This window comes from Saccopteryx leptura, chromosome 3 (assembly GCF_036850995.1).
Source record: "Saccopteryx leptura isolate mSacLep1 chromosome 3, mSacLep1_pri_phased_curated, whole genome shotgun sequence".
In the NCBI taxonomy this organism is placed as follows: domain Eukaryota; kingdom Metazoa; phylum Chordata; class Mammalia; order Chiroptera; family Emballonuridae; genus Saccopteryx; species Saccopteryx leptura.
The window spans coordinates 333,199,541-333,225,868 of NC_089505.1; the positions used below are offsets into that span (position 1 = coordinate 333,199,541).

Sequence of the window (26,328 nt, forward strand, 5' to 3'; positions counted from 1 at the left end):
TCACTATCTTTTGATTTGTGAATTTTAGGCTTTTGTGCTTTCTAAGTATAGCCTTCTTGAAGCAAAAATCTTTGCTTTCCTTGGGACTATTTGGTACATTCTAGTGGTGGATGTGGCCAATACTAAGTTGAGAAATTTAGAAAGTACTTCATAAATCACAGTTTTCTTTCATCTTGAGTCAGTATTAGACACACATACTTTCTGGGCCGGCCCACCTGATCTGCCATGTGTGGAATTATGGATGCAGTCTCTGAGATTGAGCTGGTGGAGTTCATTAGAGCAAGGTTCTAATGAGCACGGGTTCATGTATTTGATTCGCATACATGTCTGTTAACTTAGCCCAAGGAGAGACTCCTGAATCAGCCACTCTGGCAAATGTATGTTCTTAGACCCAAGAAGAAGGATTGAGTTAGAGTAAGTAATGCTGGTGGCCAAGACCAGGCAGTCTTACATTGGATTCAGGAAGATGCTACAGAAACTGCAGAGCCAGAAAGCATTAGGCCGTTACTGTTTGTTAAAGTCTCACAATGGTGGATGAGCAAACAGGCAGGGGAAAGCCTTCTCAGGTCCCTCACAGTGGCAGGCAGGCAATCTGCCATCTGTAATCCGCAACCTGCCCTGAGTGCAAGCACCCATAGCCTTACACTGACTGCCATATGCTCATGCACTAATCAAACAAAGTGAATTTTGTTTGTGCTTGCAGCTGGTAAACCAGCGAGCAAGCCTAACACAGCTGTTTTTACCCACATTAAGCAAATCCATCATCACCAAGGGAAAAGGAACTGGAAGTATACGTGCTGCTGGACGTGGTAAGTGATGTCATCTGTGGGTGGTTGTGAGCATCTTTATTTGTATCTCATGAAATCTTCTAACATATATAATACTGGGAACACTAATTTTAAATGACAGAAACCAGTGGTTTCCCAGAAATCTAGAAAGGGATAGGGAATCTTAGAGCTAATGGAGCTTGGGGACTTCATGGCCAAGTTGGAGCTCAGTGACTATGCTGAAGAGCTCTTGTGTGATTCCTTGCTAGGTGTGAAGCCATGAACACGTACCCTAAGACAATGCTCTCTTCTCATTCAGGGTGAGTAAAAGAACAGAGAGAGTTGCGTGTGACACTTGACCCATGGCTGTGATGCATATCTGCTGGCTTCACATTTCCTGAGTGTTTTCCTGTGGACATCTTATTATAAGAAGGACAGTATTTTCTAGCTATACCTATTTTTCAAGAATGAGAATTTTTAAAATTATTTTTATTATGAAAAATTTCAAACAAATGAGAATATAATATAATGAGAATATTATAATGAGTATCCATATACCCATAATCTTAATAATTTTTAACCTTTGCCATCTTTGTTTCATTTTCAGTGTTTGGTATTTTTTTGCTAATCTTATGTCACCCCTACATATTTCTCTAAAATATGACTGTTGTCTGCACCCCTGCATACTATCAGTATTATGATTCTTATTTAAATAAGATTATCAGTGAATGGGAGACCTATCCACAGAGGGCCTCTGGTAATGATAATAAACACTAAGGCAGTAAACTGTTCCACGTTTCCATGTTCTGCTCTCTGTCAAAGCTCACAGACACAGACTCAAGTGTGGACACACAGGGCCATAGTCCTTTCGTAAGGAAATCAGGTAAATTTTCCTTTTTGCTGGCCATGGCACAGAGCTTGAGAGTATAATAATTAAATTTAATATATACTTTGAATAATGTAACCTGAAAAAAACAAGTTAGAACCAAGAGATAGAAAAATGAAAGGCAATAAAAGCTACGAGAAGGTCATGGAAAATTTTCAGTGGCCTGAAACTTAGAGTTTGTTCTCCTCTCTGGAAGTTTACTCATCTCTCTTGGGGGTAAAGAGGACCCAAATTTGCAGTAAACATCTGCAGAGTGCTGAGTGTTTTGGGAGAAACTGATGACAGGCATTAGGGGATTAGATTTGGAAAGAAGAAGACAGCCAAAGAAGGAAGTTTAGTACAGAGAGGCAAACAGTGAGAGGGGCCAGCTCATCTCTGTTCTCCTTTCCTCAAAAGACTGGTTGTCAATGGGCCCATAAAATGTTCTCTGATCTTAAAGGTGTTTTGGGAGACTAACTGAACCCTTAGCATTCTTAATCTCTAACAGAGGTTCTGAAACTTGAGTGCACATGGGTTTCAGCTGGGAAGCTTTAAAAACTACTGATTCCTGAATCCCACTGTCAGGAATTCTGATGTAATTTGTCTCAGATGTGACCATGGCAACAGGATTTTTAAAGACTGCTTCTAAGGAGATTCAAAGACTCATTTTCCAGTTGATTCTAATGTGCACCTAAGTTTGAGACCTGCTGACATAGGGCAATTAACTGTATATACATTACTCCCCACTTTTTAAGATGCATTCTATCCCCTCTCTCCTATTAAACCTCATGGAAGCTCAATGCATAAAGAAGATAAAGGTGGAAGTTATTTAGTTAAGATAGTCCTGTAGCCTGACCTGTGGTGGCACAGTGGATAAAGCGTCGACCTGGAAATGCTGAGGTCGCCAGTTCGAAACCCTGGGCTTGCCTGGTCAAGGAACATATGGGAGTTGATGCTTCCTGCTCCTCCCCCCTTCTCTCTCTCTTGGTCTTTCTCTCCTCTCTCTCTCTGTCTCTCCCTCTCTCTCTCCTTTCTAAAAAAAAAAAAAAAAGTCCTGTAAACTTGCTCATTCGGTACCACTTGCCACTTTCAATGCCCATTTCTTTCAGACTTTCTCATTTACTCCCTATAGCAGCATCTTCACTGAACTAGGATTTGAACAGTGAACTACTAGGAAAAAAAAAAGCAGTCTAGAAGACTTTACTGGATTTTAATCATTTACACCTGAATTTGAACCTTGGCTCTATCACTTAACTTAGTAACTGTGACTTTGGACAGCTCTGCCTAAACTCTCTGTCCCCCAGTTCTTTTATCTCTTAATTAGAGGTCATACCTATCTCACAAGTTGTAGGGAAGACTAAAGTTGGATATAAGTTAGTGTATTGTCAATAGAGATTAGCTTCTTCAACAGCGTAGGCTTTTCTTGAGACGACCATAAGCTTTCAAGTCTGTGATGGGACCAATGGTTTGGTTTAATATTCAAACCTCTAGTTATTCTCGTATTGTACTTATATTATAGGATGAACACTGATTCTATCCATGCTGGGGCTAAAAGTCTTGATTGACCTGTAGCATTATAGAAAGAGATGGGGAAGGAAGAGAAGTTATTTCTTGCTGAGTGATGAAGGATGTTGGGAAAACAGCTGTATTAGGCTTGCTCACTTGTACTTTGTCTGATTAGTGCCCGAGCATGTGGCAGCGCCTATGTAAGGCTAGGAGCACTTTGACTCCAGGCAGATTGCAGATTGCCTCACTACCACTGCGAGGAGCCATTTTGCTGTTCTTTTGCCTGCTGCTGTGAGAAGCAGGTGTTTCCTGTCTGTTTGCTCATCTGCCGATGCAAGACTTTTTTTTCCTCTTTGATGAACTGTTTATTGAATTTTGTCAGTATGGTATGTCTCTTATTGTATCCTAGAATCCCAGGATTCAAGGAGGTAGTAAAGTGGCAATGGAGAATTTGGGGATCTGGTCTCGCAAAAGTACCTGCTACTCTACCCCCGATTCTGCTATGGATGCCGGGCGGATCACTCCTCCACTGGTGCCATCTCTATCCACGGACAAAGCATGAGCATTAGCAGTGAATTGCAGACATTCTTCCTTGGTCATGCCTTCCCAGTAGGTAGCATCAACATAGCCATAGATATAGGAGGTCTCAGAGCCTCCAATGGCAAAGGACTGCCTTACCATCATGCCCCCATGGGCACTGAGTATACCTGCCCTCCTTGGGGGTCCCAGATGGCAATGATGATTCCTGCCATGAGGTCTTCCCTGTATCAGTAACACATCTCCTTAAAGAGGCTGGCTGCAGTGTGAACCAGTGGAGGTTCATTCAGCTCAATACTGTGGAAACCAAGCTGATAGGTAACAGCATCAGCAACTGCCTGGGTATCAGCTGTGGAGCCTGAGTGGCGGCAGAAAATATGATCATGAATAGGGGTCAACATGTCAGTCTCTCCATTGGCAATGTAGGACCCAGTGGTTGTTCTGGAATCAGCCCCCAGAACCATGCCCCCGTCAAATTGCACCACCTTGATAGTGGTCCCTGTGGAGACTTCCTGGTTTTCCCAGTTGGGGATAAGGGCCTCTGGCCTCCAGGCTGGGGCTGGTCCCACTCCTCTTGCAGCTACTAAGGTAGCCACCATCTTAATCCTCTGGATTGAAGACTTTATTAAACGGGTATGGCCCAACGCTTTCTAGCTCCTCAGTTCCTCTACCATCTGTGGGACTCCAGTGTGAACCAGCCTGGCCTCTCCCATCCCATTAGCATTACAAAGAAGAAGCCAGGAGCTTTCATGAAATGCCTCAAGAAATCATGCATAAGTCCCCGTTTCATTAGAATAGCTATATGAAAGAGGTATTGAGAGTCCATATGGTGGTGGTGGGTGGGTTGGGGAGTTGAGGTGGGAAGGAGTTCTCTGAGAACCAGAGGAGGTGCACTTTCATGATTGAGGCAGGAATTCTTTTTTTTTTTTGGACAGAGACACAGAGAGAGTCAGAGCGAGGGACAGATAGGGACAGACAGACAGTAAGGGAGAGAGATGAGAAGCATCAGTTCTTCATTGTGACACTTTAGTTGTTCTTTGATTGCTTTCCATATGTGCCTTGACTGGGGGACTACAGTAAAGCGAGTGACCTCTTGCTCAAGCCAGGGACCTTAGGCTCAAGCCAGTGACCACAGGGTCATGTCTATGATCCATGCTCAAGGCAGCCACCCCGCGCTCAAGCTGGTGAGCCCCCGCTCAAGCCCGATGAGCCAGCGCTCAAGCCACTGCTCAAGCCAGCGACCTTGGAGTTTTGAACCTGGGTCCTCTGTGTCCCACCCAGTTCGATGTTCTATCCACTATGCCACCACCTGGTCAGGCATGGAATTCTTGAATTTTATTATTTTATTATAAACAACAACAACAACAATGGAGCCCTGGCTGGATAGCTCAGTTGGTTAGAACATTATCTGGAAGCTCAGAGGTTGCTGGTTTGATTCCCAGTCAGGGCACATACAGGATCAGATGATGTTCCTATCTCTCTCTGTTTCCGTTCCTCTCTACTAAAATCAAACAATTAAAAAATTAAAAAACAGTCTAACCTGTGGTGGTGCAGTGGATAAAGTGTTGACCTGGAATGCTGAGGTTGCTGGTTCGAAACCCTGGGCTTGCCTGGTCAAGGCACATATGGGAGTTGATGCTTCCAGCTCCTCCCCTCTGTCTCTCTCTCCTCTCTCTCTCTCTCTCTCTCTCTCTGTCTCTCTCTCTCCCTTCCTCTCTGTCTCTCTCTCTCCTCTCTAAAATGAATACATAAAATAAAAATTAAAAAAGAATTATTAAAAAAATTTAAAAAACAATGGAATTTTCAGCAGGCATGAAAAAATATGAACATATTTTTTCCCAATTTAGTGTTCAAATATTGATAAACAAAACTCTCAGATAATATAGAAACCTTACTTTTCCTCTTAGGAATATTTTACAGTCTTACTAAGATGTGAAATTGATATGATTTTAACTACCTCCTTCTTCTTCTCACCCAGACATTAGTAAGTAGTGAAATGGCTGGAGGTGTTCAGGGAGATGACAAAGAAAAATCAGAGGCTTGGGGAATTAGAAAGTTAGATGGCCAGTAATTGAATAATGTTGAGTAGGATACACAAATCAAAAGTGTTTAAAATCTGTTAAAGGAAAAACTCATTTGGGTTTGGCCCTGTCTCAATGACATTGAACTAATGATTGAAGTCTAAACATGGCCATAGGTAGTATTTCCTGTTTATCTTTCACAAAGCCGGCATCAATTTCCACATCGTGTTCTCTGCATACTCCTGACCTCTATAGAGTGAAAAATGCTTTTTAGTTTCCTCAGAATTAATAATGAAGAACTTTCCAGAGGATATTTCTTTCTGGAGTATGGATAAATGGAGGACTAACACCCAAGGGCAGGTGTCTGAATTAGTTTGGCTGTTTGCTGGGTGCAGTGTGAATTATCTTTAGTCCTTAAAAATGTTTTTGAATTACTTTATTCACATATTATTATTCAAAATATGTGGGTTTGGCTTCTACTCCACCTTAATATAGCTGCTATATTTTAAAATTCCATTCTTTTTTTTTAATAATTTTTATTTATTTATTCATTTTAGAGAGGGAGGGAGAGAGAGAGAGAAAGAGAGAGAGAGAGAGAGAGAAGGGGGAGGAGCAGGAAGCATCAACTCCCATATGTGCCTTGACCAGGCAAGCCCAGGGTTTTGAACCAGCAACCTCAGTGTTTCCAGGTTGACGCTTTATCCACTGCGCCACCACAGGTCAGGCTAAATTCCGTTCTTAATAGACAAATGAGGTAAAACAACCACAAAAACTCTCAAGAAAAGTGAAAAATACTCACTTGTGACAATAAAACCTGTTTTTGTAATTTGAAATTAAGACTAAGGCAATATCTATATCAAAATTGTGATACTGTCTGTGTGATGGCCTTTTTCTCATGTTATCCTCCTGCTATCTGGACACCTCCACTCACATCCAGGCACTGAGCAGGGCCCCCATGTGGCTCTGCGTCAGAGTTTACTTGTCCTGAGGGCCCCACTGAGAGCACAACCTGCAAAGCTATGTCCTTTATGATTTCCCTTCTGGAGAAATTTTCTCTTTTTTATAATGCCTTAGTGAGTTGTCTGAGGAAAGAATTTGATTAAAAAAATAGCTCAGATTAAGGTATGTATGAGAGACTAATCAATGGTAGGATTTAGTGGTTTTTCCTGATATGTATATACATTTCACAAGGAGTATTCTGGAAATCCCAACTAATGTATATGTTAACAGGAATTTTAAGGATTCCAGGTACAGATTTGATGGCTGGGGCAGAGCGGTATGTAAAATATTTCATGTAGATTCTGTTCCAAGTCTATTTTAAGGACAGGACCTATTTAGGTTTTACTTTAGTATCACTAAAATCCATTTTTCTTTTACCTACCATTACCAGGACATTTAAAAGTCCCTTTTCTTCCTCCTCAGGCTAAGGCATTGACGACATTTCAATTCCTTTCGACTTGTGACTTTCTTAGTATTGGTGGAGAAGTGAAATTTGTAGATTATAGGGATTTTTATTCCTCACTTTACATTCAATTAACAAATGACTTCATTTATTATCATTCTAATTTTTCAGTTTGAGGCACATCTTTCTTTTCCTTCCACCAGTTTTAACAATGAAAAACTTCAACCCATTATTACTTAATGAAGACATGAGTAATAATAAATACATGGTTCAGTTATTTCTTAGGATAGTCCTGTTTAATAGAAATATAATGTCAGCTCCATACCTAATTTTAAATTTCCTAGTAGCCACATTAAAGAATAAAAAGAAACAAAATAAATTTTTTGGTAATATATTTTATTTAATACATTGTCAAAATATTTTCACAATATGTAATTAATATAATTAGTGAGATATCTTATGCTGGGGACCGAAAAGCCAACAAGGTTTTTGCAGTTTAGATTTTTGGGGGACAGAGGTGCAGGGAACTGGCTCTAAACTGACAGTCTGCCCATCTCCCCACCTCAGTTGCCTGATTAAGTTGCAAAAGGCTAAACTCTTCCCCACAACCTCTGACTGATTGTTGAAGTTGGTAAAGGCAATTTACATGCCCTTCCCCACAACTCTATGTTAGCTGTCGTGTCGTGTGTCCGCCCCCCCCCCCTCCTCTGGAAAGACTGGAGGCAAGGTTCTTCTGTCCTTTGTTTTGTGTGAAGTTAAGATGTTATGTATGGTGGGGGTTTTCTGCACTTGGTAAAATTCTTGGATTGCCTTGGAAATATAATCAGAGATCTCATTGATTTGCTAATGGCCCTCTTGGCCCTATAAATAAAGCAAGAAGAGGTCGTAGAGCACTCTCTGTTCTTGCCATCAGCAATTGCAGAAGCCTCCTACCCCATCCTTTTATTCTTTAAGCGTAGTTTTTTAATTCCAAGCTGCTCCCACTCAGGACCTGGAATTACTAGCTGTGCTGGTTCACGGCAATCTTATATTCTTTTTTTTCCCCTGCACTTAGTCTTTGAAAGCTAGACTGTATTTTATAATGACAGCACATCTCTGTAGTAAAGACCAGATTTCAAGTGGTCAATAGCTAAATGTGGCTAGTGACTACCATATTCATAGACTTAGAAAATTTCTGAGTAAGAAGAGTGTAGAATTGTAAGATTATGCCTTGTTTTAATTAGACCATCTTTTCTGTAAAAAAAATGTTTAAATCTAAGTATTGATTTTTCTCTTTAAGTTTCCTTCTCCTCTAGTGTTGTTCAATTCAGTAATTTGTCACTGACATGCCTGCCATATATGGTTTTACAGGTAAGACATTGTGCACCTCTGAGAGGAACTAGTTATAATGCACATGGCTATGTTGTCCGTGCCAGAGAGGGAGTTATTTATGATACTTTATCACCTTTATTTCCACTTCCCATCTTTTCCAATCCTGTCTTTCATTAAGTTCTATTGGTTCTTCCTCCAATGTACACCTAGGATTAGACCATATTTCTCAGTTCGACTACTATCTCTTTAGAGAGGTTGCTACCATGTGGATTATTGCAGAAATATCTAACTGGCTCCCTGACATTCACTGTGGGTGGTCTCCAGTCAGTTCTCCATGCAGCAGCCTGTGTTCTAAACTGCAATGCCTCACTCCCAGTTAAAACACTCTACTATCGCCTGACCAGGCGGTGGCGCAGTGGATAGAGCATCGGGCTGGGATGCAGAGGGCCCAGGTTTGAGACCCCAAGGTCGCCAGCTTGAGCGCGGCTCATCTGGTTTGAGCAAAAGCCCACCAGCTTGAATCCAAGGTCGCTGGCTCCAGCAAGGGGTTACTCAGTCTGCTGAAGGCCCGCGTTCAAGGTACATATGAGAAAGCAATCAATGAACAACTAAGGTGTTGCAACGTGCAACGAAAAACTAATGATTGATGCTTCTCATCTCTCTCTGTTCCTATCTGTCTGTCCCTGTCTATCCCTCTGTCTGACTCATTGTCTCTGTAAAATACAAATAAATAAATAAAATAAATAAAACACTCTACTATCTTCCCATGCTTTTCGAAGAGAGTGCCCCTGTACTGAGGTAGTCCACAAGCCCTGTGTGATCCAGCTATTACTTATCTAGGACACCTTCCATCTCCATTTTGCCATGCTTCTCTTTTTTCCTGTATAAGGATTTACATACACTCTTGTACTATGACCTGTAGTGCTAGTTACCCTTTTGCTTTGCCTGGATAATTTATTTTTTGCCATCTTCGTTAAGTATGTCTTCCTCAGGAACACCTTCTTCATCTTCCTGACTCTTGAGTCCCCATTCTATATATTCTCATAGTACCACTATTTTTCCCATATAACATTTGTCACAATTCTATCTGTATGATTATTTTTGTAGTTTTTATACAACCAATGTGAGCTTTCTGAGAAAAAGGGAACCATATCTCCCTTGTTCATGACCTTTATGTTTAGGACTAGCCCATGGCTTGCCATGTAGTATTAAGCCTTCAATACATTCTAGCTGAATCTATAAATGCACATGCTTAGCCTGTTGTTTCTAGCAGTTTGGTAGCTTTAGGAGGCTTTTCAAGGTTGCAGAACCTTTTGTTGATATGAATCAGTGTTTCAGCTTCTGTTTCAGTTGCAGATATTAGAGTGTATCCAAAGAGTATTTCTTTGACAGACTGCTAAGAAGCCTGGGAAAGTTCCAGTAGGCATTGAGATGATCACAACATCATCAACTTAGCTTTGTACCATAAGCATAGTCTTAAGCACCGACCTCACTTGGCCCCCATACCGGCTAAGGTGGCTATAGAATTGCTAGGTCAGAGGTGTGTGCATGCTCTGATTACCATTTAATTCCAAATTGTTTTCCAAAGAGGATATATCAATTCACACTGTTGTCAAATAGGGTAATAATTCTTCTTTTATTTCATATGCTCTCCCACACTTGTTACCAAACCTTTATGTTATTGTAAGAATTGTGGTGTAAATGCTGTCTTGTGATTTAAATTTATAATTCCCTCATTATTATGAAGTTAAACATCTTCTAATTTTTTATTCACTATTCCTGTTTCTCCTTGTGTAATATAACTTTTGCCATTTTTCTATTGGATTGTTCATCTTTTCCTCGTTAGTTCTTTAAGAGTTACATGTAGTCTAGACTCTAATCCTTTGTTAGCATTTATATTAGTGATATTTTTTTGCAGTTTTTTACTTTCTTTCAGTCATTCTGTGGTCCTTTTATGAACAAAGGTTATTAATTTTGATATAGTAGTTAACATTTTCTTCTATAGTTCCTGCTTTTTACAACCCATTTAAGTAAATTCTTCCTTATTCCAAAGTTATAAGTCAGCCTCTATCTGCAAAATTTTACTAATTTTGATCAGTGGTATTTTTGTTATTTTTCAGTTCTTTGTATTTTCTAATTTTTACTCTTAAAAACTAGGAGTAGGCCTGACCTGTGGGGGTGCAGTGGATATATCATCTACCTGGAATGCTGAGGTCACCGGTTCGAAACCCTGGCTCCCTGGTCAAGGCACATATGGGAGTTGATGCTTCCTGCTCTTCTCCTACTTCTCTCTCTCTCTCTCTCTCTCCTCTCTAAAATAAATAAATAAAATTTAAGTAATTTTGAAGTGTTTAAATTTCAAATTTCCTTTTGTGCTTCTTTTTGCAGCTGACTTTTAGTTTAACTTTTTATTATCAGATAATGTAATTTGTGAGATAAGAAAACCTGAAAGTTGAGATCTATTTCATGGGCCTATTATGTGATTAATTTTCATAACCCATATGTGCATTAAAAGAACGTATATTCTCAAGTTGTTGGATTCATTATTTTATAGGTACACTTCAGATCAAATTTGTTGTGTTGTTCAGAGTTTTATATCATTAGTGATTGTTGTTGCTTGTTATGTCAGTTACTGAGGTGTGTTAAACATTGTAAAGCCAGCAGCCAGGGCTGCCATCACAACAGCCTGGCCCATGCAGGTTTGCATTGGATTCGGACAGTCGGTAAAGAAACAATGGAGCCAAAAACTGTGGGCCATCATTTTAATCCTAGCTTGCACCTGGCGGGCAAGTAAAACATACACTGGGCTCCAAAACCCACTCACATTCAGTGCTCACAAAGCCATTGACTTATCCGAGTTTCCTAGAATCAAAGGTTTCTAGCTTACCAGACTTATTCACCTCTGTTCCCCATCTCCTTCCTTCTCCCTGCACACACTCTGCACAAACTGGCTTCTCACTCAACACTCCGCCATCTTGGCTGCTTCTCCTGGCCTACCCCACGTGGCCTTACTCTGCTCTCTCCTCTAATGATAATCTCAGGAACCAAAAGAGCAAGCTCCCATTCTGCCGACATTTTATAGTGTAGAAATCCAAACCTTTAATCCAATATACAAAATAGGGAAATCTCTAATACAAAGTCACTTATCAGAGACATGATGGGATTGTACCACCCCACATCAAAAAGGGTGGGAAAGACTTAATCCCAAAACCAAGCCCCAGGCTACAAGGATTCTGCCTGCCCACAGCCCGCCCCCAACACACATTAATATCACCTGGGTGACGGCCTCCACGTGGGCAACGCCATCTTTAACAAAGTGAGCACAATATATTTTATCTGCCCAACAAACATCTTCCATTTTTATTTGAATTTGTTCATTTTTTTTTGTCGTCAGACATTGTTAGCTCAATGTACTTTTGAATAGATGTTATTAAATGCACATCTATATGTAAAACATGTTATATATCTCTGGTGAATTAAGCCTTTTATGTAGTGATTCTCTTAATATGGTGGGCAGTTAGACACATGAGCAGAGCAAGGACTATAGGCCAGGCAGAGAAGTCACTAGTGTGGAAAGCTGCAGATGCCTAGCAACAGGCAAAACTGAGAAAACAAGGATCTTACCCCAGGGTAACCTTTTCTCTACTATTATATTGCTAGTCATGCAGGTTAGACCTCTTAGCAGGGAAGTAAACAAGGGAGTAGCCCTTAAGCATTAAGTTCCCAAAACAATGAGGTTCTGAGCCACATCAGATACATCTAGGCTTCAGTTGTGTTTCAGCTCCAGGACCAGAAAATCAGCAGAACCAGACTGGCAAGGGCATGGCTGGCCTCAGGACCAGCTGCCTTGACTAATGATCCTGGCACCTACCAATCACTAGAGACTATGACCTTAAAAGGATATACATCTGGAAAGCTGATGAATATTCTATTCAAATTCTCCTCTGGGACTTCCACTAAAATCTCCACCCTTAAAAGCCCTTAGGACAGAGGACCCAGTGCCTCTCCCTCCCAGGATTACAAACATGACTTCCTCCTCCTGTTCTTCCTTGCAGGCACATTTTTTCTTGCCTTTTCCCCCTAAGCTCTAAGGGACCCCACAAGACTTGCAACCAGGGGAGCAGTGGACAGCAGCAGCTTTTCCCATGCTAACCACTTGAACCTTTCTTTAAGGTCCCCTTTTCTCTGACTTTCCAGTGAGCCAATTTGTCTTGGCTCATTTCTTTCCTGTAATATTTCTGGAGAACTAAAGCAGGCCTGCCTAGGCTCTCTCCTGTTGCTTCTTTTATGCTACATAGGCCTTTCTTGTTTCACTGTCCAACACTCTGCAACTAATCAAGGCATGTATTCTCTCGAGTGAGTTGCCTGCTCAGTTCCTTCTGAGTGTATTCCTACACAGCGGTGAAGCCAGTATCCAAGGCCACCATCACAGCCGCCTGGCCCATGCCGGTTCGCATTGGATTCAGACAGTCGGCAAAGAAACAACGGAGTCAAAAACTGGTGCGCCATCATCTTTAATCCTAGCTTGCACCTGGTGGGCAAGTAAAAACACACACTGTGCTCCAAAACCCACTCACATTCAGTGCTCACAAAGCTACTGACTTATCCGAGTTTCCTAGAATCAAAGGTTTCTAGCTCACCAGACTTATTCACCTCTGTTCCCCATCTCCTTCCTTCTTCCTTCACAAACTCTGCACAAACTGGCTTTTCCTTCAGCACTCTGCCATCTTGGCTGCTTCTCCAGGCCTCCTCCACAAAGTGAGCATAATATATTTTATCTGCCCATCAATAGCCAATAAATTCTTGCTTTACCTGCTGCACTTTGTCTCTTGACTGAGTTTTTTAAGAAGACAAGAACTGAGGTCTCATGATTTTACTGATAGCATTAATACCTAGTAATCCTTTTGTTTTTAAATCTATTTTGTCTGATAATAATACAACTTTACCAGTATTTTTATTAGTATTTTGTCTTATAACCAGATAATTAAGTCTATTCATATTGATTGTGATTAATGCTATCTTTGGATTTATTTCTTCCATCTTGTTATGGTTTGAACTGAAGTATTGATCTGGATTGTGTCATGTCCTTGGTTGATAGATGTTCCAATTATTCACTCATGCAATCATCATTCATAACCCATTATGTTGGACTGTGACCCCAATAAGTACAATAGCTTAGGATTAAATGTCACCATGAAATGATGCAGAAACTGGATGGATATGGTTAGCTGGATAAAGACCAGTGTCAGGAAGGAAAAAGTTCACCATCATAATATATTTAAAGGACTATCATATGCATATAAAGAGGAAATAAAACATTAGAAGAAAACGATAGAGCTAGATAAAACAAAGGAATGAAATAATACTTTGTTCACTGAGCAACTATTATAAGCCAGGTAAATTGCTAAATACTTTTCACACTTAATTCACATAACAAACCACTAAGGCAGGAGGTTGTTATCCTCTCATAGGCAAGGATTCTGAGTTTCAGAGAGATTAAGGAAGTTGCTCAAGGTCAAACAACTAATAAATGACAGAATTAAGAATCAAAATCAGTTATGTATGATTCTAAAACTCTTGCTCTTTTCACTGAATTATAGCACTGAGCAGTGAACTGGTAAATACCAAATAAAGGAAAAGCTCTCTTTACTTAAAATTGGTCAAAACCATAATTAAACCCTTATTGGAGCTATTATTTCCAAATATAATCACCCATTTAGTTGGCTGCCTATTTGTTTTGTTGTCAGTTTCTTTTGCTGTGCAGAAGTTTTTTAGTTTGATATAATCCCATTCATTTAATTTGCCTTTACTTCCCTTGCCTTTAAGGTCAAATTAATAAATTGTTCTCTACGGCCAAAGTCCATGAGGTTAGTACCTATGTTGTCTTATATGTAATTTATAGTTTCAGATCTTATATTTAGGTCTTAGTGACATTTACGACAACATGGATGGAACTTGAGAACATTATACTGAGTGAAATAAATCAGAAAATACTAAGAACTGTATGATTTCACACATAGGTGGAATATAAAACTGAGACTCATGGTGATAGATAAAAGTGAAGTGGTTGCTTGACCAGGCGGTGGCACAGTGGATAGAGTGTTGGACTGGGATGTGGAGGACCCAGGTACGAGACTCGGAAGTCGCCAGCTTAAGCATGGGCTCACCAGCTTGGACCCAAGGTTGCTGGCTTGAGCAAGGGGTTATTTGGTCTGCTGAAGGCCCGTGGTCAAGGCACATATGAGAAAGCAATCAATGAACAATTAAGGTGTCACAACGAAAAACTGATGATTGATGCTTGTCATCTCTCTCTGTTCCTGTCTGTCTGTCCTTATCTATCCCTCTCTCTGTCTCTCTCTCTCTCTGTCTCTGTCACCAAAAAAAAAAAAAAAAAAAAAAGTGAAGTGGTTACTAGGGAGAGGGGGTTGTAGGTGAAAGGGGTGGGGAGGAGGGTGTAAAGAGAGACAAATATAAGTTGATGAAAAATGATTTAACTTTGGGTGATGGGTATACAACATAATCAACAGTTCAAATGCTATAGAAATGTTCACCTGAAACCTATGTAATGTTCAGAATATATAGGTTATTAATCAATGTCACCCTGTTAAATTTAATTTTCTAAACACATGACAACACATAATTAACTATCATTTGTGGTAGTGAGTTTCCCATCTTGAGATGTTTCTAAGCAGGTTCAGGTGGCCATATCAAATTTATTAATTTATTGTAGTGAAAGTTTTACTTTTGAATAGGAAGTTGTACTTTAGATCAGATGACCATTAAGGTCTATTTCAGTTTCCAGGACCATGTGGATACTGTCCAAAGCTTAACAAATGTCTTTCAAAATTTCCCCTATTTTTTGGAAGTAGCCACAATGTGAACTTGTCCTTTCTTCACTCAGCCTCCTTAACTCACTGAAGTGTTAAATGATGTGTACAGGTGGGGGCTTAATAAAATGCTACTGGATGATGACTTGATGAAAGTCAACTTGGTCTATTTAGATCAAAGAAAGAAAAGTTATGTGCATCTTATAGCATGAAAACATGATTGCAGCATAAGGTTTGTTAATTTGAAATGCTGGAGCCAACAAATGCAAAAGCTGAGAGACTCTATTTAAAAGAGAATATTATTTTGTAGATAGCTTTTAGCAAGTAGCCAGAATTCACTGGGGGAGAAATAAAGTTCTGTTCTCTGTGTCTTTCTTTGTTCATACGGTTTGCCTTGTGAAAAAGAAGGAAAAATTGTTTCTCTCAGCGACCCCATCGGGCTGGCCATTCTGTAGCTTCTGCTTCTGTCCACTTATTTTTTTATCCTCATTGCCACTTCATCAGTAACCACTTCCTCTTCTTTAAAGCCCTGTCAGAACGTATTTCTTCCAGATGCTTCTTTTGACCCATGCCTCTTCCTGTACCTGTACATCTCCAATTATCCAATAGTGCCAGCTGAAATATACAGAAAAAGGATTTTGCACATTCTTTACTTTGGAGTAGTTCTTTAAAAATTTGTAAAAGTAATTTCACAATTAACTTCTTCCTGCAACATGTGTCTGAGGTGGTAGGAAGTATCTTATTATAGGCTTTTGATGCACAGAAAAACTGAGGCACAAGGTTATGAATTGCTAAGTAGTTAGTAGCACAGTTTTGGCACCTTTCATCTTCACAGCTCTAAAAGCCAAATGTTGTGTTTCAAAATATTTCCCATGAGGTTCTGACTCTTAGAGTTTAATTTATGATGTGGATAATACCTGAGATTTGGTATATTTGCAATTGACTCAGGGTATATTTCATGTGGGCCAACCAAGTTCATCCACGTTGTTGCAAATGCAAGGCCTTTCTTTCTTTTCTTTCTTTCTCTTTCTTTCTTTCTTTCTTTCTTTCTTTCTTTCTTTCTTTCTTTCTTTCTTTCTTTCTTTCTTTCTTTCTTTCTTTCTTTCTTTCTTTCTTTCTTCTTTCTAAGGCTGAATGATATTGCATTGTATGTAAATACGACATCTTTATCCATTTTTTTAAAAAATTTTCCTTTATTTATTTAGAGAGAGAGGAAAGGAGAGAGAGGAACAGGAACATAAATCTGTTCCTTTATGTTTCCTGACCAGGGATCCAACTGCCAATCTCTGCGCTTTGGGGCGATGCTCTAAACAAACGAGCTATCTGGCCAGGGCTCCATTTGATTTTTCATGTATTGGCTATTGTGAATAATGCTGCAGCATTATGAACATGAAAATGTAGTTATCTCTTTGTGATCCTAATTTCAATTCTTTTGGATATATACCCAGAAGTAGAAATGCTGGACCACGTGATAATTCTATTTTTAATTTTTTGAGGAACCTCCATACTGTTTTTCATAATACCTTCATATATATATATATTTTTTTGTATTTTTCTGAAGCTGGAAACGGGGAGGCAGTCAGACTCCCGCATGCGCCCCACCGGGATCCACCCGGCACGCCCACCAGGGGGCGATGCTCTGCCCATCCAGGGCATGGCTCTGTCGTGACCAGAGCCACTCTAGCGCCTGGGGCAGAGGCCAAGGAGCCATCCCCAGCGCCCGGGCCATCTTTTGCTCCAATGGAGCCTCGGCTGCGGGAGGGGAAGAGAGAGACAGAGAGGAAGGAGAGGGGGAGGGGTGGAGAAGCAGATGGGCACCTCTCCTATGTGCCCTGCCTGGGAATTGAACCCGGGACTTCCGCACGCCAGGCTGACGCTCTACCACTGAGCCAACCGGCCAGGGCCCTATACCTTCATAATTTTATAATCTTATTTATCATGCACAAGTATTTCCTTTTGCCCATATCCTCACCAACATTCGTTATCTATGTCTTTTTGATAATAGCCATCCTAACAGCTGTGAGGTGATTTCTCACTTTGGTTTTGACATGCATTCCCCAGTTATTAGTGTTGAGCACATATTCAAGTACCTGTTGACCATATTGACTGTTCTTCTTTGATATCAGAGACTCTAATTGCTTTAAATTTGCTAGAAATCAGCTAATTAGCAAGTGATGACAATATACTATTTTTATTATTTATGTCTCTTTCCCAGCATATAATCTGCTTTGGTTCTGTTTCTTTCCTGCATACCTACAGTAGCCTTCAATCTCTTCTCATTCAAGTCCATCTTTTATGCTATCATCAGAGGTATTTTTTGCTGTGTATCTATAAAACAACAAAAACAAAGAAGTCCTTCACATAATTATTTCTTTGCATTACAAAGTACTCAATTTCTCAGCATGGTTTTCTAGTCCTTTTCTAGTATTGGATCATCCTTATGTTTGTGTTTATCTCCCAATTTTATCTCCTTATCCATCCAGGAATCCTTTGTTTCTCATACTAGTGTAAGATAGCTGATTACTTAGGGTCATCTTATTTTTGCTTTTTTTTTTTTTAATATGCAATAGCTTTATATTTTACTCCATTGTTGAATCCAGGGATAATCATATTTATAGAAAATATGCTAAAATATTAATCTCTATTTATTAATAAAGAAAACAAACACTAGATTTAGTGTGGCCCTTTAACTTTTTATTTAATACTTTTGTGTACTTATTTTTACTATTTATTACTTCTTGCTATTATAAAATTAAAAGCAAATATCAAAGAAACTTTAGTGCAAGGATAACTTAAAATTAAGAATATTCTATATATACATATATTACTTAAGAAAAAGTATTTGTCACAACAGATTGTCATTCTATGATTTAAAAAGGAAAATATCGTAATTTGGTTTGTGGAGCATCAGTGTTCTCTGTGGACAGTACTGAGCAGCAGGGCCTGCGTACTTATGTTCTCTCTTTCTGGAAGGCCTTTTGGAAGCCTTTCTTCTTGAGGAACTTCAATACATTGTTAAAGATCCAGCGGATTTTTCACCTTCTCTGCAGAGCCTTCTCTGACCCCTTCTGATACCAACTTACTACTCTACATTTTCCCTGCTACTGGGGATATTTGTCTGTACTTTTTTGTAAATCATATTGAATCATTATCATTATTCTTTCTGCATTTCTTGCGAGGTTATATTTCATTTAGCTTTATACCTCAGGGCTGCTACGGGGTCTGGCACAAAATTGATGTTCAATAATTGGCGTTAAATGAGAGTCTTGTTTTGACTAAGGTATTTGTTCCGTAAGAAAGTTATGCCTCTTATTCTTATCCTAGATCACAGGGTCTTATATGTACTAGTTAGTGAGAACAGATTGGCCAAGTGATTGGCTTCTCTCCTTGTTCTGGGAAATAGTTCAACTCTGTCAAAGAGCAGTCAAGAAAATTTCATGTATTGAAGGTGATGTGATGATGGCGATTTGCAAAACTTGGAACTAACTACCTTCTTGCTTACTAGACTTGTGTCTGCCTCAAATATGGATTAGGGCCAATGCTTTGATATCTCAAGCAGCAAGAATCAGAACTTTGGAATTTATGATCTTTCATTCTGATCTGAAAATTGCTGAAATGATTTTTGTCATTAAACAACACAGACCTTCAAGGACTGGTTGTAACAGGGAGGAAGAGGCCTACAGCTTGGAGGGAGACTTCTGTCAGCATGAACTAGACTGTGAAAGACTTAGTTCAGGTCTAGTAAAGAACTTGAGAAGGAGGGAAATGCAAGGACACTAGTCAAGAATGTATACGATATTTTAATGCTAGAGGTTGGTTTGGGTATGAGGAAACAGGTACTTTGCATTGTTGGTGAGGATAGTTAATTGGTACTACCTTTCTAGAGAATAGTTTTGCAATGCATATGAAAATTCTTAAAGCTGTTTATAATTTCTTTTCTTTCCAACTCTATTTCTAAGCATTTTTAATAAAATAACCCAACAAGTGTATTAAGAGGTTTATATAAGGATATTTATTGGGAACCAACCTAAAGGTTCAGAAACAAAGAACTGATTGAACAAATTGATTCATCTATGCAAGGTAACTTATATAGGCATTCAAATGGTGTAGATCTATAATTATGGAAAAGGGAAGAAGTATACGAAATTTGTCTAATAAAAAAGCTGTCTCTTAGACCATAAATAATGATTAATTTTCATAATATATAAATTTATGTATATTTGTATTAAACAATTACTGGAAATTATACACTGAAACATTTTTTTTTGTTTTATCTTAATGTTACAAATTTTCTACAGAGAACATAGAATACTTGAATTAGGAAGGGTAATATTTTATTTTTTAAAATTATTACCTATAAAAGGATAATTCCTTTACATTGGCATTCTCCAGATTTAATGAATAGTGCTTGCAAAGTAATGACTGAGTGTACAGATAAATGGCTTTACTCCCAACTTGGCTGTATTAGGTAATATTGAAGAATTTTTAAAAATTTTATTTATCCATCTTTTTTCACTGGAACTGCTTCTGCAGAGAGCTGCTTTTTTGATTCCTGAGATCTTTCCTCTTTCCCTGCCTGGTGTTCACTTTTCAGACACCACCATATGAGGTTACATCCCTGCTATTGTTGAGATTGTGCCCCTTTCTTTGTCAAAGTATTGCTGATATATTTCTGGCTGGCTCTTGTTTTTGTTCATTTCATTAAAGGTTTTGAGAGTCAGGTTTCATAATTCAATGTCATTCCATCATTTTACACTGAGTCTTTCCCGTGTTATTAGGTTTAGAAAATTCTTCTCTTTAAAATTTGGCAAATATTTACCTATTCTACTTCAATAGTACAGTCATCTCTTGCCATATCATGGTTCACTTTTCGCAATCTTACAGTATCGCGAATTTTTAAAGTGTATATATCTAATTTTGTATTGTGGATTTTTTGCTATATCTTGGGATTTTGTGGTATATAGGTATTTTTATATATTTATTATTTAAATTATTTTTGTGGTAAAATAAGCATTTTCTAGCCTAAAAATATAAAAATATCAATGAAAACATATTAAAAAATATTAAATTGAAATAAAGCTTTAAAATATATATAAATAATAAAATAAATATAAGATTGCTACTTCGTGGATTTTCACCTATCATGGAGGTTCTGGAACCAAACTCCCATGATAGATGAGGGACCACTTTATTTTTATTGAGTTATAAAATTTATTTGAGGCCCTGGCCAGGTAGCTCAGCTGGTTAGAGTATCATTCATATACGCCAGAGTTGTGGGTTTGATACTCCATCAGGGCACATACAAAAAACAACCAAGGAATACATAAATAAATGGAACAACAAATCAGTGTTTCTCTTTCTCTCTTTTACTTTTTATCTCTCTCTCAGAAAATCAATAAATTTGAAAAATTATTTGAGATTAATATTTGTACAGTATGAATTGAGACCACAAGTTGATATTTTTTTCATAATACTTAGCCAACTGTACAGAAACCATTTATGGAATAATCCATTTTCCCATATTGTCTTATGATATATACTTTCTCATAAATAAATTTATAATATATACAAGGGTCTATTTGTTTTGTTGCATTGATCTATTGATTATTAAGCCAGCATTATACTGTGTTCTTTTTCTTCTATGTGAGAGGAGGGGAGATAATGAGACAGACTCCCACATGAGTTCTTACTGGGATCTACCCTGCAACCCCCATTTGTGGCTGATACTCTGCCCATCTGGGGCTTCTCACAACGAAGCTATTTTTCGTGCCTGAGTCGGAGGCTTGATGGAGCCATCCTCTGCACGTCAGGGCTGACGTGCTCAAATCAATCGAGCCATGGCTGTAGGAGAGGAAGAGAGAGAAACAGAAGGGGAAGAGGGAGGGATGGAGAAGCAGATGGTCGCTTTTCCTGTGTGCCCTGACCCGGAATTGCACCAGAACTTCCATATGCTGGGTTTATGCTCTACTGCTGAGCCAATTGCCCAGGGCTGACTTATACTATTTCAATAAAAGATTAAAATTCACTTTATATCAAGTTTGGGTACATTTCCAGTGATTTTACTTTTTAAATATATTGCTATCTTCACACAATGTTTGCCACATACAATGTTTGGCATTATATTAAAAATACAAATTTATTTGTGAGTAATTGACATTTTCCATTTGTATTTAGTTTTCCCCTCAAGAAGCGTATTTTATTTTTTCATTTGTTTAAGTTTCCTTCTCTGTTTGATCTTTCACAAATTGTAGCTATTGTGAATTGGACCTTCCCCTCATTACATTTTCCAACTATTGATAGTTATTGCTAATGTGTAGAAAACTGAATCTTGAATATATATTTTATAATTAGCCAATTTGTTGTTATTAGTGTTAACAGATTTTTGATTCTCTTATATTTTCTAGAAAAACAATCATATTATCTTGCACAAATAATTATAATTTCCATCCTGTTTTTAAAGATACACACACACACACACACACACACACACACACACACACATATATATATATATATATATATATATATAATGCTTTCCTCAGGATTTTAGAGAGAGCAACTTTAGTAATTTGCTGGTAAGAGGTATTGGCAAGTAGTATAAGAGAAATTAAGAAATATATTTTGTTTCCTAGTTCACTAGTAAGATTAAACTTAAAAAATGTGTTGAATTTTATCAAATGATTTTAGCCTTTTTTTGATAATTATGTGCTCTTTCTCATTTGGCCTAGTGATGTAATGTGATATATGAAAATAATTTCTAATATTAAATTATCCTTGCTTTCCTGAGGTGATCCCTACTTGATTGTGTTGGCTTATCATTTTAATATACTTTGACTTAATTTCACTGGCTCTCATTTAGGATTGTATCCATAAATGAATCTTGTCTGGAGTACTATTTCTTGAAGTGTTTTTTAAGAAGGAATATTATGAGAAAAAAAAAGTTCTATGGTCAGATACATTTGAGAAAGACAGACTAAAACATTTAAATAAATTTTTTTGCTTCAAGTGTCTGGAGACATTAATATGCTAACATGTGCTATAAATTTTTGAAAGAGTTTTTCCAAACTAGTTCACAATATGTTACCCTCCCCCCCAAATGACACTAATTTCCACAGAACCCACTTTGGAAAATACCGTCATTGGTATATTTTGGTTTAAACTACATATGTTGACCACATAAAGTGAATTGGGATAGCTTTTCTTTATTTCATATGCTCCGAAATAGACTTTACAAAATGGATGCGAATCAGTTTCTTAAAAACTTGAAAGTCCTATAATGTTTTCCATGACAGTTTTGCAAATTACTCCTTGAGAACATTTGCTGTATCTTTCTTGGATATTCAGCTTTCCTAATCCATTGAATTAATTTTATTAATTCATATTTCTAGAAAATTATTCATTTTACAGAGTTTTAAAATTTATTAAAATGTGATTGTAGATAGAATTCCCTTTAATTCTTAAGACAATGTTTGCTCACCTGTTGGTAAATAACATGAAAGGTAATGATATGCCAAATACTTGAAACACAAGTGTATAGCATTTAGTAAATGGTGACCTCTTTTATTTTCTATCTCCTTTCTAATTATGTTTCTTTTTTATTTATATTTGTCAGAACTCTGTCAAATTAACAACTTTTCCCAAATAACCACCTTTCTACTTATTTATTTATCTACCTAGTTATCTATTTTTTTTATTATTATTTTAAAATTCATTAGTTTTGGGCCCTGGCCGGTTGGCTCAGCGGTAGAGCGTCTTCGATTCCCGGCCAGGGCACATAGGAGAAGTGCCCATTTGCTTCTCCACCCCCACCCCCCTTCCTCTCTGTCTCTTTCTTCCCCTCCCGCAGCCAAGGCTCCATTGGAGCAAAGATGGCCCGGGCGCTGGGGATGGCTCCTTGGCCTCTGCCCCAGGCGCTAGAGTGGCTCTGGTCGCAGCAGAGCGATGCCCCGGATGGGCAGAGCATCGCCCCCTGGTGGGCAGAGCATCGCCCCTGGTGGGCGTGCTGGTGGATCCCGGTCGGGCGCATGCGGGAGTCTGTCTGACTGTCTCTCCCCGTTTCCAGTTTCAGAGAAATACCAAAAAAAAAAAAAAAAATTCATTAGTTTTTTCTTAGGATGTTATTTTATTCTTCCTGCTTTTTTGTAGTTGTTTCTTCTTTTCTTCCTAGTTTCTTGAATTAGTTGAATAGTTCATTTTAACAATATTATCCATTAGTACTGAAAATATTTAAGTCTGTTAATTTGAACTAAAAATAATTCTGTGTTTTGTGGTCCTTTATGCACATGGGGAAATATTCAATATTTACAAAAGGGCTTACTGAGAAAAGCAAGCCTCATTCCTTCTCCACCTCCGTCTTCTCAGGAGGTAACCACAGTTCCAGGTGCTTCTAGAGCTGCTCTAAGTGGATTTGGCTCTGAGTATAGCTTTTTCAGAAATGCATATATTAATACTTAGTTATTATTTTCAACAGGTTTAAGTAGCTCTACTTTTAATTTAAACTTGTCATTTGATAAAATAATAGAAGAGTGGCTTTAAACTTTTAAATTGGATGTTACATTACTTTGTTATTAATTTCTATTTTTATTGTATTGTGATTAGAGAATGTAGTCTATAAATTTATTTATTTATTTATTATTTTTTATTAAGTGAGAGGTTGGGAGGCAGACAAACAGGCTCCAGCATGTGCCTGCCCGGGATCCACCTGGCAACCCCCCTGCTGGGAGATGCTCTCCCCATTTGGAGCTGCTGCTTTGTTGCTCGGCAACCAAGCTATTTTTAGCATCTGAAGGGAAGCCATGGAGCCATCCTCAGCATCAAGGGCCAACTTGCTTAGACCATTTGAGCCATGGCTGTGGGAAGGGAAGAGTGAGAGAAAGAGAGAGAGAGAAAGAGAGAGAGAGAGAAGGTAAGGGAGGAATGGAACAGCAGCTGGTCACTTCTCTTGTATACCCTGACTGGGAATCAAACCTGGGACATCTACACACTGGGCTGATGATGCTTTACCACTGAACCAACCAGCCAGGGCATATAAATGTATACTATTCATTTATAAACCTCAAGACTTTCCTGACATGTGATCAATAACAGAGTCAATTTTTATAAAAAATTTTATAGATAATTTAAATATATTATCTCTAAAGTTACAAAGTATATTATTAATTTAAAATAATTTTTACTTATTTTACCTTACTTGATTTATTATTATAAAGTGGTAAATTACTTTTCTTATTAAATTGAACTTTTTTTAGTTTTTATTTATATTCCTGATAATTTTTTTATATTTTATGCTATAATATTTGACACATAAAGCTTATTGAGTTTCATATACTTATTTTGCTATCCTGAAAAGTAACATTTACTTCTTTTTAAAAATTCTAAAAGTAACAGCTATTCCTGCAAATAATTCAAATAGTAGAGGTCATCATATAAAATGTAAAATATTTTTCAGACTCCCTATCTGCAAATTCATACTTTAGTGGTAATTACTTTTTAATATTTTTTATTATTTATGGTTTTTTCTGGTGGTTACTTTCATAACTTTAAATAATGCTTATATCTTTCTTCTTTATTTATTAACTATAGTTATTATGTATTATATTGATTCTTTAATATGAAAGATTAGTTATACTAACTAGTTTTCCCTCTCCTCAAATCCCTACCAATTTTATTGTTTTTTGTAACCTTTATACTTTTATAAAATAGTTAAACTCCAACTTCTTGATTCATCAGCTTTAAAAATTTTAAACTTTGTTATTTAAGATGGGAAAATCAAATTTTCAACTTAACATCTTTCATGTCTCTTTTTTTTCTACCATCCAACTATGTTATCACTTTTATTTGGAGCAGATTTAGACCATTCTGTTCTCTAACTATAAAACATCTTTTATACTGTGTCTATAAGTTAACTCTGAAAGTTAAAAGCTAATAGATAGCATCTTAATTTTAATAATTATATCAGTATTCACTGAATTATTTGGTAGTAATACTGAGTATGTAAAGAAGGTAATGTGATTCAACATCTATGCCCCTAAAAGGGTATGTTTCACAGGGAAAGATGAAATGGATTTTGTGTTTTAATATTACATCTCTTACTTAGAATTATGTTGTGATTTCATTGTTTTGTATTTGGACAATTTTGGAAAACGTTTTTGTTTTTTCTTTCTGGAATTTTAAATTTTCTTTCTTTCCTTCTCTCTCCCACTCCTTCTTTCCCTCCCTCCCTCCCTCCCTCCCTCCCTCCTTCTTTTCCTCCCTCCCTTCCTTTCTTCTTTTCTTCCTTCTCTTTTTTCTTTGACAAAAGAAACCTGCCTTTCCACATATTACAATATCTTGCAACTGTTAGTTATAATATTTGTTAAATCCTTTCTTATGTCTGTCTATAGTTGCTATGCTGGGAGTATTCTTCATTTTATTTATAGATTAGTTCCACTGTTACTTACATTCTATAGCTTCCTCTTTTTTCACTGCCCCCCTCCAGCAATACATATTCAACTGATTTATTTTCCAGCAATGGTACATGAAAGGTTAAACTTTCTAGAGCCTAGCTTTTCTGAAATTGTCTTTATTTTGACCTAATGCTTGAGTGGTATTTTGCTAGGGATAGAAAACTCTAGATTTAAAATAATTTACTCTTAGCAACTTGGAAGTACTGCTCTTTTGTTTTTTAGCATATCTGATTCCTGATAAAAAGTCCGATGCCAAGCTGATTCTATTTATTTTCTAGGTAACCTGAATTATTCCTTCTAGAAAATTTCAAGATTTTCTTTCTAACTTCAGTGCTGTGAATTTTGTCAAAAATATCTAGGACTTGCATCTTTGTACTCATCCAGTTGAACATTTGTAGATTTTTTAAACCTAACGACAGAAATCTTCAGGTTTGAAATTTTTTTTTTTTAAGTGAGAGGCAGGGAGGCCGAGAGACAGACTCCTGGATGCATCCTGACCCACCGGCAAGCCTCCTACAGGGCAATGCTCTGCCTATCTGGGTCCGCTGCTTTGTTGCTTGGCAACCGAGGTATTTCAGCGCCTGAGGAAAGGCCATGAAGCCATCTTTAGCACCCCAGGCCAACTTGCTGGAACCATTTGAGCCATG

At 37.9% G+C, this 26,328-nt stretch overlaps 1 protein-coding gene and 1 pseudogene across 1 annotated transcript in view; one reads left to right on the plus strand and one right to left on the minus strand.

Moving 5' to 3' along the window:
- CPQ (carboxypeptidase Q) overlaps window positions 1-26,328 on the plus strand; it is a 576,439-nt gene that overhangs the window by 49,002 nt on the left and 501,109 nt on the right. The window lies entirely within an intron of this gene.
- Window positions 3,498-4,274, minus strand: LOC136398040 (proteasome subunit beta type-6 pseudogene; annotated as a pseudogene).